Source organism: Pan paniscus, chromosome 5 (assembly GCF_029289425.2).
Source record: "Pan paniscus chromosome 5, NHGRI_mPanPan1-v2.0_pri, whole genome shotgun sequence".
NCBI classification, from domain to species: Eukaryota; Metazoa; Chordata; class Mammalia; order Primates; family Hominidae; genus Pan; species Pan paniscus.
In genome coordinates this window covers 22,146,041-22,158,421 of record NC_073254.2, presented here as the reverse complement: position 1 = coordinate 22,158,421, position 12,381 = coordinate 22,146,041, and the positions used below count along the sequence as shown (strand labels likewise).

Below are 12,381 nucleotides of genomic sequence, written 5' to 3'. Positions count from 1 at the left end.
TTTCATTTTTCTGTGTCACACTCAAGGATAAAGGCAAAATCGATTGTGTAGTTTGTTTAGAAGCTAGAGTTTATCTTTTGTGTAAGTTTATAGACTTTAATATATATATAAAAGTCTATATTGCCACCTTTGTTATTGCCACCTTTGTGAATATGGGAAGGGACTTTAAATTTTATTTTCTGGTAGCAGCCTAGGAATTCGGTTAGTACTCATTTGTATTCACTGTCACTGTTTCTCATGTTCTAATATAAATCACCAAAATCAAGAGTGCTCAAAGGGTAAGTGATAGCCACAGTATTGTTCCCTAAAATATGCATAAAGTAGAAATTCACTCCCTTCTTCTCCTGTCCATGACCTTGGGCACGGGAAGGTTTTGTTGTTAAAGATGTCCCATTATGTGATGTAGAGTTGTACGTTAAACTTGCACATGACTGGAGCAAACTATGAGTGCAACTCAAACGTGTTGAAGACACTGCAGTCATTTTTGTAAAGAGCTTGCTGAATGTTTCCAATAGACTAAATAGCTTTTAGGCCACAGGAGAGTTTGGAATCTGGGATTAATACCACCTGGAGGTTTGGGAAAAAAAATAAAAGAACTATATAGAAATGAATCATTAGGTCTATGTACTGATCATCAAACAAAAACAAAAACAAAACAGTAAAATATCAATTAAGGTAGATAAAAAGTCTAAAAACAGAGGTATGGTAGAAAGAGCACTGGATTTTTAGGCAGGTGGACAGGACTACCAACCCAGAGAAGTTACGTGATTTGTGTGACATTGCAGAGCAAATGTTATATGGCAAAGCCAAGACTTGACCCATGCCTTCAGGTTCTCAGCCCTGCTGTTCATTACCCAACATGGCCGCTCAGAGGTGACTCTTCATCCTACAGTTATGCGTGGCTTGCAAAGCCAAAGAGCCAGAAATGGGTTCAACTCTAGATTTTCTCATTCACTAGATTGCCTGTAGCAATGATTCTCAGTACTTGCCATGTATCAGATTATATGAAGGAGCTTTGGAAAACATACAGTTGCCCAGATCCCTCTTCCAAAGATTCTGACTCATTTGTTCTGGGGTGGGGCCCAGGTAGTTTTATTTATTAAAAAAATCTCCCTGGCTGATTCTCATATGCAGCCAATTTGATGAGAATCATTGTTTTCTGGCACTGGTTCTCAACCCTGGCTGCACATTAAAATCACTTGGGGAGCTTTGAAAGCTACATGCCTAAGTCCCATCCTCAGAAACAGTCAATCACCTGGTCTGGGTGCATCCTGAGCCCTGGCCTTTGCAAAAGCTTTCCAGGTGATGCTAATGTATAGCAGATATGAGAACCATTGCTCATAGGCTTCCCAAACCATGCATCCTTAGTCTAAAATCATCTCTCAGGGAAGGGCCTGATCATCAGCGTTCTGAAAACTCTAGCACTGTCAGTGTTCAATAAGTGCTTGTTGAAAGAATTGCCTCACGAGAATCAATGTCTATTGACAGGTGAGAAGAAAAGGGCAAGTTTAAGAAATAATGAGCATTTAATATGAAAATGTCCTGAGGGTGGATTATATAGTTAGTTAAGCAAATATTATGACAATATGCAGATGATTTTATGAACACAAAGGTGGCCTTCTTAAGTCGTAGAGGCTGCTATCCTAAACCTGGGATAGTCTTACGTAGGGTAAACACACCTGGTAGCAATTCTTTAAGCATACTCTGAGAATGCCCCTGGATGGCAGATGCATCTAAATGTGTATTCCAAGCTGGGGAACCCAAGTAGCTAACCTGGAAGTTCGTTCCTTATCTATGATAAACATCTGAGCCCCTTGCATGTTCCATGGAACACAGGCTGTACATCAAGGCCCTGAGTTTTGGGTTAAATGAAGGTTGCCAGGTGGAGGTTGTCACGGGGAGGGTGTTAAGTGGAAATGCTATGGAAACTGCATGCTGTTTGCAGGTGGCTGCAGTTTTCCTGCCCAACCCACTGCCACTGGGCTATGTGGTTATGTTGTCCAGCCTGCCACCGCTGGACTCTCTCCCCTGTATGTAATTCCCTAATAAAACCCTGTGTCTCATTTGCTGGCTCTTGGTCTCTTCTTTGGCCTCTTGAACCTGGTACCTTCCCTATTGAGATTAATAGGAGTTTGGCACGACACCTTATCCCCAAGAATATTGTGATAGTGAGAATCAGCAAATTCTACCTACCTTAACTGATCCCTACCTCAGACAGAACCATTCTTTACTGAATCCAACAGCAGTCTCAGCACAAGGCATCTGGAACACTGGATAATTCTCTTACCAAATGCTGTTTCCAGTATATAATGAAGACCACGACCCACCAGTAGGAATTTACACTATGGAAGAGCTATTTGCCTTCACGGATATGAACAGACTAGGAAAAGAAAAATGATTTCCCCTTTTAACTTATTTAACAAGAATGTTAACCGACAAAGTAGAATAGCAAAATTGTCTCTGCTGCATAATCCCACATTTGTAATAAACATGACTTGGAAGAAATTTACCAAAATATGAACAGGGCTCATAGTTATCTTTGGATAGAGAGATTATGGTGATTTTTATGTTTTCCTTTATACTTTTCTATTTTCTGAATGTTCTGCCTAGTACAGATATTACTTTTAATAAGAAAAAAACACACTATTCTTTAAAAATTGTGTGTGTGTGTGTGTGTGCAGGAGGTGGGTTAAAAAAATTTAAGGTGCTCAAGCTTGGGGAATGACTATCAGAGGCATTTGTAAATCTGCTGGCACTTAGACAAGGAGGAGCAGGTTTGCCCAACAGTTTGAAAACTCAGAAGGTCCATTAGTGCTTTCATAAGCAGGTGGAGATTTTGCAAGCCTGGTGTGGAGCTTGCCAGCATCAGCAAAGTTGGTATCAGCCAGGTGACCAATAAAGATGAGGTTCCAGTTTAACTTTTGTCTGTCCACTTGGTGCCTGACACATACGAACGCATCTGAACACTCTTGATGCTGTTGACTGATAATGTTAAATGCACGGAGAAGACACGAGGAGAAACTATTCAGAAAGATTCATGGTACAAACCCCTAGGTTCCAACACTTGACCGAAGCTGCTCTCAATGTCTATAAATCTATTTGGTTTGGAAGTCAGGTGCAAATGGCATATGGATGAATCTCTTAGAGAAAATTTAGCTGAACTTATGTGCTTGGCTTACCCGAGAAGCCCAGTGAGTATCATTGACCAGTAGGACCTCCCAGGTACAACCTCAAATCCAGTAGCAATGTCCTCTTACCTTCAGCAACAAGGCTCTCTTTCCTCAGAAACTTCCAACTCTTCATAACCATCTATAAGACGACTTCTTTCAAACTTTCATGGTCCAGTGCAGTGGCTCATGCCTGTAATCCCAGCATTTTGGGAGGCCAAGGTGGGAGGATTGCTTGCATCCAGGAGTTCAAGACTAGCCCGGGCGGCATTAGCCAAACCCTGTCTCTACAAAAAATAAAAAAATTAGCTGGGTGTGATGGTGAATGCCTGTAGTCCCAGCTACTCAGGAGGCTGAGATGGGAGGATTGCTTGAGCCTGGGAGGTCAAGTATGCAGTGAGCTATGATTGCACCACTACACTCAGCCTGGGCAACAGAGTGAGACCCTGTCTCAAAAAAACAAAAACAAACCCTGATGCTCAATCTCTTTTTGCTATGAACTTCTTCTACCTCTTTCCTGAATTTTCCACTTATCTTCTGTTGCGTGACACAGATATTCTTCCTTCATTACTTTCCTGAAGCAAAACTTCCCCTTAATATCCTCAACCCCAATACCCATCAACACCCTCCTAGTGTCCTCGAACACCCATCCCATCTCACCACCAGCAGAAAGCCTTACAATCAGGAAGTTTTATTTTCTGCTTAACTTAAATGTCATCTATTATAAATTGAATTGTAAATAACTTGAGGGAAGCCATCTATTTATCCATCTTTGTATCCCTCCAAAAGCACGTAGGCTACTAAACATTTGTAGAACAAATGAGTTTCCTCTGAAAGAACAACAGTAGCATTTTATAATGACATCATACATTTGTTTATATAGAGCCATTTTCAAAGCATATGAGCCTTGCAGCTGCAAATGGGATCTGCAGAACTGCAAAACTGACATCTTCTGGGAGTTATTTAGGAAAAAGGTATCTTTGCCTCCTGCTCCCTTCTGCTCCCCGCTTCCCTTATACACACCGACTGAACTGGAATCTGAGTTTTAATAAAATCCCAGGCAATTCCTTTGGCATTCAAGGTTGAGAACCACTGGTCTAGACTAGAGCCTTGGCTCTCAACCTTGGCTGTGCATTGCAATCATATAAAAAACTCTGGAGCCTGAGCTGCAGCCCTCTTCTGCCCATCCTGATTTAATCAATCCTCCCTGAGCAATAGGATTCTTCTGAGACAGGGTCTCGCTCCGTTGCCCAGGCTGGCATGCAGTGGCGCTGCAGCCTCAGCCTCCCCAGGCTCAGGCCATCTTCCCACCTCATCCTCCCACCTCATCCTCCCAAGTAGCTGGGACTACAGATACACACCACCAAGCCCAGCTAGTTTTTGTATTTTTTGGTCGCCCAGGCTGGTCTTGAACTCCTGGACTCAAGCGATCCGCCCACCTCAGTCTCCCAAACTACTGAGATTACAGGTGTGAGCCACCACACCCTGGCCAAAAATAGGATTTTTAAAGGTGCCCCAGTGAGCTGCCAGGGAAGAGAAACACTGTGAGTGCCTTCACGGGAACTCTCCAAAACTCCTACAATATTTTGTGAGCCCAGTGTATCATCTCTATAGTGATTTCCCTTTTTTTCCCATGCAACTTTCCCTTAAGATTGCATTACTTCTCATCTTCCATAAAAATATCACTCAGTTTTATTTCTCAGTAGACATTTATTGAGCACCTAGGATTTGCCCAAACACAAAACCCATTCTTAAACTTCCTTTCACAGTAAATTATCTAAATTATCTTTCTTGGGCTCTTTCTCCACCAATGCTGTTTTCTAATTGTATAAGCATTCTTTGGTACCGGTATAATTTTGGCTTGTCATTTCCAGAGTAGAGGAAAAGAAAATTAATTCTATTTTGTCTAGTTTTAAAACAAACTACAGATTATTTTAGGCCACAGAGATACAAAAGTTGATTATATTTAAAAGCAAACAGACCCAGTTCTTTAACCTTGATCAATATACCATGTTTCACTTTCTCATCCAAACTGTAACAGCTAAGACTTCTAGAGGGCTTGCAATGCCTTGACAGGTGCTAAGTGTTTTACCTGTATTATCTCACTTGATCTACCCAACAATGCTATGAGGTACATTCTATTGTTATCTCTATTTTTTGGATGAAAAAAACAGCAGCACAAAGAGGTTCAGTAACTGGCCTAAGGCCACACAGCTTGTCTTCCTGAAGATTGGACCCAAACCCAGGCAGTCATAGAACATGCTGGTCACTATTGGGCCGCTTGTTCTATGGGGGACGGTGCTCCAGGAACACAGCAATGCTGTTTAGGATTCCAGAACCTGGGGCAGCTGCTGCTTCTTTCTTAGTTCTCGACAGACCACTGAGTGCAGTTTTTCTAAATCTTTTCCCCACTTTAATATGTGGTCCATAAAAGTGTTTCCACACGTATAACCCACTGTGAAGTTTAAAATGATTTCATGTTTGGACAAATTCCTACTGAATGTTAAGCTAGATAGGAAACAAGTTCTGACTAACACAGATGAAGGTCTGAATGAAGAAGTCTTACTTTTATAAAGGAATTTTCCCCTCCTCACCAAATCCAGTTTTAAATGTTGATATCTCTGTTGCAAAAAGATGATAAATAAATGTATCCTTTGCTCAGTAGTGGGTGTATGGGTGTGAATATAAGGGTAAGAAAGTTAAGAAATGTCCAGTAGTATACAAAGGGCATTCTTGGGCTGGGCGTAATCCCAGCCCTTTGAGGGGCTGAGGTGGAAGGATTCCTTGGGCTCAGGAGTTCAAGGCCAGCCCTGGGAGTTCAAGGCCAGCCCTGGGCAAAATAGCAAGACCCTATCTCTAAAAAAAGAAAAAAAGAAAGAAAGAAAAGAAAAATTAAAAAGGTAAAGGGCATTTTAAAAAATTATTGCTATTTTTTTTTTTTTTTTGAGACGGAGCCTTGCTCTGTTCCCCAGGCTGGAGTGCAGTAGTGCGATCTTGGCTCACTGCAACCTCTGCCTCCCAAGTTCACGTGATTCTCCTGCCTCAGCCTCCCAAGTAGCTGAGATTACAGGCATGTGCCACCACACCCGACTGATTTTTGTATTTTTAGTAGAGACAGGTTTTCACCATGTTGGCCAGGCTGGTCTCGAACCCCTGACCTCAGGTGATCCACACACCTTGGCCTCCCAAAGTGCTGGGATTACAGGTGTGAACCACCGTGCCCGGCAGGGCAGTCTTTTTCTTTAGATTCTTTTTCTTTGGGCCTCGTCTGTAACCATCCATAGTAATAGCTATTTTCTTCCATCCTTCCCTCACTGAGGAGGAAATGATTTCCTTTCATCCCTTCTGGTTGTTCTAGAGCAGGACTTCTCTACCTGAGTGCTATTGACATTTTGGATGGGATAATTCTTTGTTATGGAGGGCTGTCCTGTAGATTGTAGGATTTTCTGCAGGATCCCTGGCCTCTACCCAGTAGACATAGCAGCACCTCATTTCAGTGTGACAACCAAAAATGTCTTGCCTCATGTCCCCTGGGGAGTAGAGAGGGAGGGGCAAAATCACCCCGGTTTGAGAACCACTGTTCTGGAAATATTCACTGGCATTGCAACCCCACACGTTCACATTTTGCCATATTGCATCCTTAACTATTGTTTCAAAGATTTCAAGGCCACGTATTAGGTGTTCCCAGTATTGTTTCTCTGTTTTTCTCCCTGTCCTTGCCTTTTGTGCCCTCATTGGATGAACTCCCCAGGAAATATCCTGAAGGTGACATGCTGGATGCTGCAGCCGCGAGCACGGAAATGGCTTTGGAGGATCCATGTATCCTAGGGTGGGACCCTGGGGGATGCAGGCATACTCTACCATCACCACTGCCTCATCTGCAGAGCTGGCTTGCTCCTGCGGGCCTTCCTCTTAAGTTTATGTGGACGCCATAGCACCGCTGACATTATTCTGGTAGTTCCTCGTAGAAAACAAATGTCTCATCTTTGATGGTGTTGATAAACATAAAACACCTGTGCTCCAAGTGCAGTTTGTCTGAGGACAAAGGCAGGACTCTGATATACAGAATAAGCAACGAAGACAGGTTAAGAATGCTGACTAGAGATAGTAGCTTGTTTTTGCTCCACTTATATGTAGGTCTCAATGATGCATGTATTGATGGATGTGAATATGTGGCAGAAAATTGTTTCCATTTTTTGGATCCAGTTTAAAAAGATAAATTAGATAAGACTGCCCATGGAGAGCTTCTAGTTGACTTTCAACCATGATGTCCGATGATTCAATAATAGTAATGGCTAACACTTTTTTTTTTTTAAGAGATGAGATCTTGCTGTATTTGCCAGGCTGGTTTTGAACTCCTGGGCTCAAGCGATCCTCCCTCCTCAGCCTCCCAAAGTACTGGGATTATAGGTGTAAGCCACCGCACCCAGCCACTAACACTTATTGGGCACATACTGTGTGCCAAAACTGTACCAAGGGCTTTACTTGACTGTCTCATTTTAACCTTACAGCAGGTTTAAGAAGTACATGTCATTATCATCTCCATTTTACAGATAACCAAACAGACTCATATTGATCAAGTTACTTTTCTGAGCTTATATTTCTTTTTTTTCTTTTTCTTTTTTCTTTGTTTCTTTCTTTCTCTTTCTTTTTCCTTTTTTTTTTTTTTTTTTTGTGAGACAGAGTCTCGCTCTATTGCTCAGGCTGGAGTGCAATGGCACGATCTTGGCTCACTGCAACCTCTGCTTCCCAGGTTCAAACAATTCTTGTGTCTCAGCCTCCCGAGTAGCTCGGATCACAGGCATGTACCACCACACCCAACTAATTTTTGTATTTTTAGTAGAGAGGGGTTTTCACCATGTTGGCCAGGCTGGTCTTGAACTCCTGGCCTCAAGCAATCCACCTGCCTTAGCCTTCCAAAGTGCTGCGGTTATAGATGTGAGCCACCACTTCTATAATCACATCTATCTATAACCACACGAGCCCGGCCTGAGCTCGTATTTCTTGTAAAGACACAAAATAGAGATTGAAGGCCCAGCGCAGTGGCTGGTGCCTGTAATTCCAGCACTTTCGGAGGCTGAGGCAGGAGAATTGCTCGAGGCCAGGAGTTGGAGACCAGCCTGGGCAACATAATGAAACTCTGTCTCTATTAAAAAAATTTTTTAAATTAGCTGGGTGCGGTGGCATGTGCCTGTACTCGTAGCTACTTGGGAGGCTGAGGTGGGAGGATCCCTTGAGCCCAGGAGGTTGAGGCTACAGTGAGCCATGATCGTGCCAGTGCACAACAGCCTGGGTGACAGAGTGAGACATTGTCTCAAAAAAAAAAAAAAAAAAGAGAGTTTTTTTTTTCCAGGGAGTTTGTCTCCAACGTTTTTGGTTATTGTCGTTCTTATGTGTATGTGTAGAATATTTTCCAAATTGTGGTAAAATACACATTCACAGAAATCTTAACTGTTTTTAAGTGTACAGTTCACTGACATTAAGCACATTCACACTGTTGTGCAGCCGTCACCACCATCCATCTCCAGAACGTTTTCATCTTTCCAAACTGAAGCTCTGTACCTGTTAAACAATAACTTCCATTCCCCTCCCCCACTCTAGCCTTTGGTAACCCACATTCTACTTTCTCTCTCTATGAATCTGACTCCTCTAGGTATCTCAAATAAATGGAATCATCCAGTATTTGTTTTTCTGTGTCTGGCTTATTTTTACTAAGCGTAATGTCCTTGAGGTTCATCCTTGTTGCTGCATGTGCCAGAATTTCCTTCCTATTTAAGGCTGAATAATAAATATTCCATTGTATGGACAGGCCACATTGTGTTTGTCCATTCATCCATCATCATGGGTTACTCAGTTGCTTCTGCCTTTTGGCTATCACAAATAATATTTCCATGAACACTGGTGTACAAATATACCTTCAAGACCCTGTTTTCTTTTCTTTTCTTTTTTGTTTTTCAAGACAGAGTCTTGCTCTGTTGCCCAGGCTGGAGTGCAGTGGCGTGATCTCAGCTCACTGCAACCTCCCATGCCTGGGTTCAAGTGATTGTCCTGCCTCAGCCTCCCGAGTAGCTGGGATTACAGGCACGTGCCACCACGGCTGGCTAATTTATTTTTGAGACAGAGTTTCACTCTTGTTGCCCAGGCTGGAGTGCAATGGCACGCCGCAACCTCAGCTCACCGCAACCTCAGCCTCCCGGGTTCAAGCAATTCTTCTGCCTCAGCCTCCCTAGTAGCTGGGATTACAGGCATGTGCCACCATATCCAGCTAATTTTGTATTTTTAGTAGAGACGGGATTTCACCATGTTGGCCAGGCTAGTCTCAAACTCCTGACCTCAAATGATTCACTCACCTCAGCCTCCCAAAGTGCTGGGATTACAGGCATGAGCCACTTCGCCTGGCCGCCTAGCTAATTTTTGTATTTTTTAGTAGAGACAGGGTTTCACCGTGTTGGCCAGGCTGGTCTTGAACTCATGACCTCAAGTGATCTGCCTGCCTCGGCCTCCCAAAGTGCTGGGATTATAAGCGTGAGCCACTGTGCCTAGCCAAGAACTCTGTTTTCAGTTCTCCTGGATGTAACCCCAGTGGTGAGATTGCTGGATCATATGGTAATCGTCTGTGTAGTTTTTTTGAGGGACTCCCATACTGTTTTCCACACCGGCTACACCATTTTACATTCCACCAACAATGCACAAGGGTTCTAATTTCTCCACACCCTCACCCACCATTATTATTTTGTTTGTTTTCTTTTTTTTTTAAGTACAATTTCCATTTAGTTTTTTTCCAGAGAATAGTTTGTCTTCAGTCTTTAAGGACTCAGCTCTTTACATGGACTTTGCTGGCAGTTGTGGGGCAGCACCCGCAGGTCTAAACGGGGTGGGGGTGTTCGGTCCTTGCGGGCTTCATGAGATCGATTCCTGACTACTTTGCTGTGAATTGTACAACTCACACAGTAACGTAGCTTTACATACAGCTCAGGAAGCACATAGACATCGAAGACGCTCGCTTCAGAAATGTCCCTGACTGCTGCGGTCTCCACTATGTTTCGAGAGACGAATTTCTTAATGGGTTTGTCCTTGGGCACACATAGGGCACAGTTTGTGCAGCGAATAGGCTGTACGTGGCCGCGGCTCTTTTTGGCACAACTATTGTTCCTTCTTTTCTTCATCATCTTGAAGACACGGACCAGAGACAGGAGTTGTTTCTGTTTTCAATAGTTGCCATCCTTATGGCTGTAAAGTGTGTCCCTAAGACTTTGAAATTAGTTATATGCCAAGTCTTTCCCTTCTAGATCTTTTCTTCTTAATTCAATAGCAACACACACACTCAATGGAAAGATCTTGATCATAATATGGCAGCTCATGAGGATTCATGCTCATTACACTCTTCACTGTCCTTGCTGGTCAGTTCTTTGGTAAGCTGGTAAGGTGGTTGGTTGGGAAGGCAGGAATGGATAATATAAAACTACCTTCTCTCTCTAGTCCCGAGCCCTGGGGATGTGAAAGCACACTTCTTCCTCTTTTCTCCCTCTTCTATACTTTTAGGGGTTCTCTCCAAGCATTTAGGAAACATGTTGAAAAGAAACACGTCGCATTACAGAAAAGATCAGCCTATTCTGATTCCATTAATTTTAATGGGAATGATCTTGCAGGAAACCTGTTCTGACTTGATCAAGGGCGCTTGGTCTAGGCAGATTCTCCACCTGGCATTCAGAACTTGACAAAAGGTGTGGCTGCTGAAGCAGAGAGGAATGACTCACACCTGCCCACGACTCAGCAGGGGCCCTACCCAAGGCGGGTCCCTTTCTCCTCCTTCTCCCTGTTTTTCCTCTGTCTGCTTCAAGCTCTCAGGCCTTCCCTGCTTCCAGGCACCCTGGGAAACAGTGGCTGAAATAACACAGGAATGAATCATCCCCACCTGACCAAAAGAAGGGAAGGCAAGAGCAGCTCTTGATTGAGTGAGTTTCAAGGCCCGAGTTCCCCAACTCACAGCCACGACAGCGTCAGAACAGCTTCTGCTTCCACGGCGTCTGGCTCCGAATCTGGACCAAAGCCAGCTTTCATCAGGATGCCAGTGCAGGGAGGCAGCAAGCGAATGCTGTTAATTAGGTTTGGGGTGTATCCTGGCAATTTAAAGAATCACCCAGTGTTGCAATCATAGAACTGTGGCATTTTAGGGCTGAAACGGATTTCACATATACAATGTCATAGAACTTCAGAATTTAAATAACTGGCTCACCAGAGCCAATGCCTTCATTTTCAGGATATTTTCAAGCCGGTTTACTTCAAATTGGTAGTTTGAAATGGGCCTTTAGCGGGATTATTTACACCACAGAAACTGACAAACACTACAAATCAGGCTTCTCTCCCCTCCCACTTCACTAAGAGCTGATTGTTAAAAAATGTACCAGCCCATCATTGACCTTGTCCAAATCCTTCATTTATAGATGAGAAAACCTCAGCCTAGAGACAGGAAACGACTTACCCAGGGTCATGCTATTAATTAGCCGCAGAATTTAGAATCCAAATCTTTTGCGTTCTTTTTTTTTTTTTTTTTTTTTTTTTGTGATACAGAGTCTCACTCTGTCACCCAGGCTGGAGTGCAGTGGCGCAATCTCAGCTCACTGCAACCACTGCCTCCTGGGTTCAAGCGATTCTCCTGCCTCAGCTTCCCGTGTAGCTGGGATTACAGGCACCCGCCACCACACCCAGCTAATTTTTGTATTTTTAGTAAAGACAAGGTTTCACCATGTTGGCCAGGCTGGTCTTGAACTCCTGACCTCAAGTGATCCACCTGCCTCAGCCTCCCAAAGTCCTAGACATGAACCACTGCGCCTGGCCTTTTGCATTCTATTTCAATGAGTGGATGCTGAAAGCATAGTCTGGTCACACCAGCCTAGAATCCTGTCAAAAAACAGAAGCAGGAGGATGTTATTGCACTATTAATAGGGAGTGAGGGACAAATAATTCCTCTGAAAATAGGTTCTCAGGGGAAAGAGACTGACTGCTATTAAACCCCTCCTGAAATTCCCTCTCATAGTTTAAGCTGAATATGGGGCAATGTTCTTACTATACTTAGGTGGAATGCAACAGGGAGATGCAGACACAATCGTGTATTTGTAATATCCTCAACAATTAGAGGCTTCTTTGCCCTTGAGGGGAAAAGTGGCATGCCCTGTAGGCTGGGGTCAACAGCGTGACCACAAGTAAGAAGAAA

The 12,381-nt window shown here is 43.4% G+C and overlaps 1 pseudogene; it reads right to left on the bottom strand.

The window, feature by feature from the left end:
- Positions 1 to 6,939: 6,939 nt before the first annotated feature.
- On the bottom strand, positions 6,940 to 12,071 carry LOC100983780 (small ribosomal subunit protein eS26-like; annotated as a pseudogene).
- Between the last annotated feature and the right edge of the window lie 310 nt (positions 12,072 to 12,381).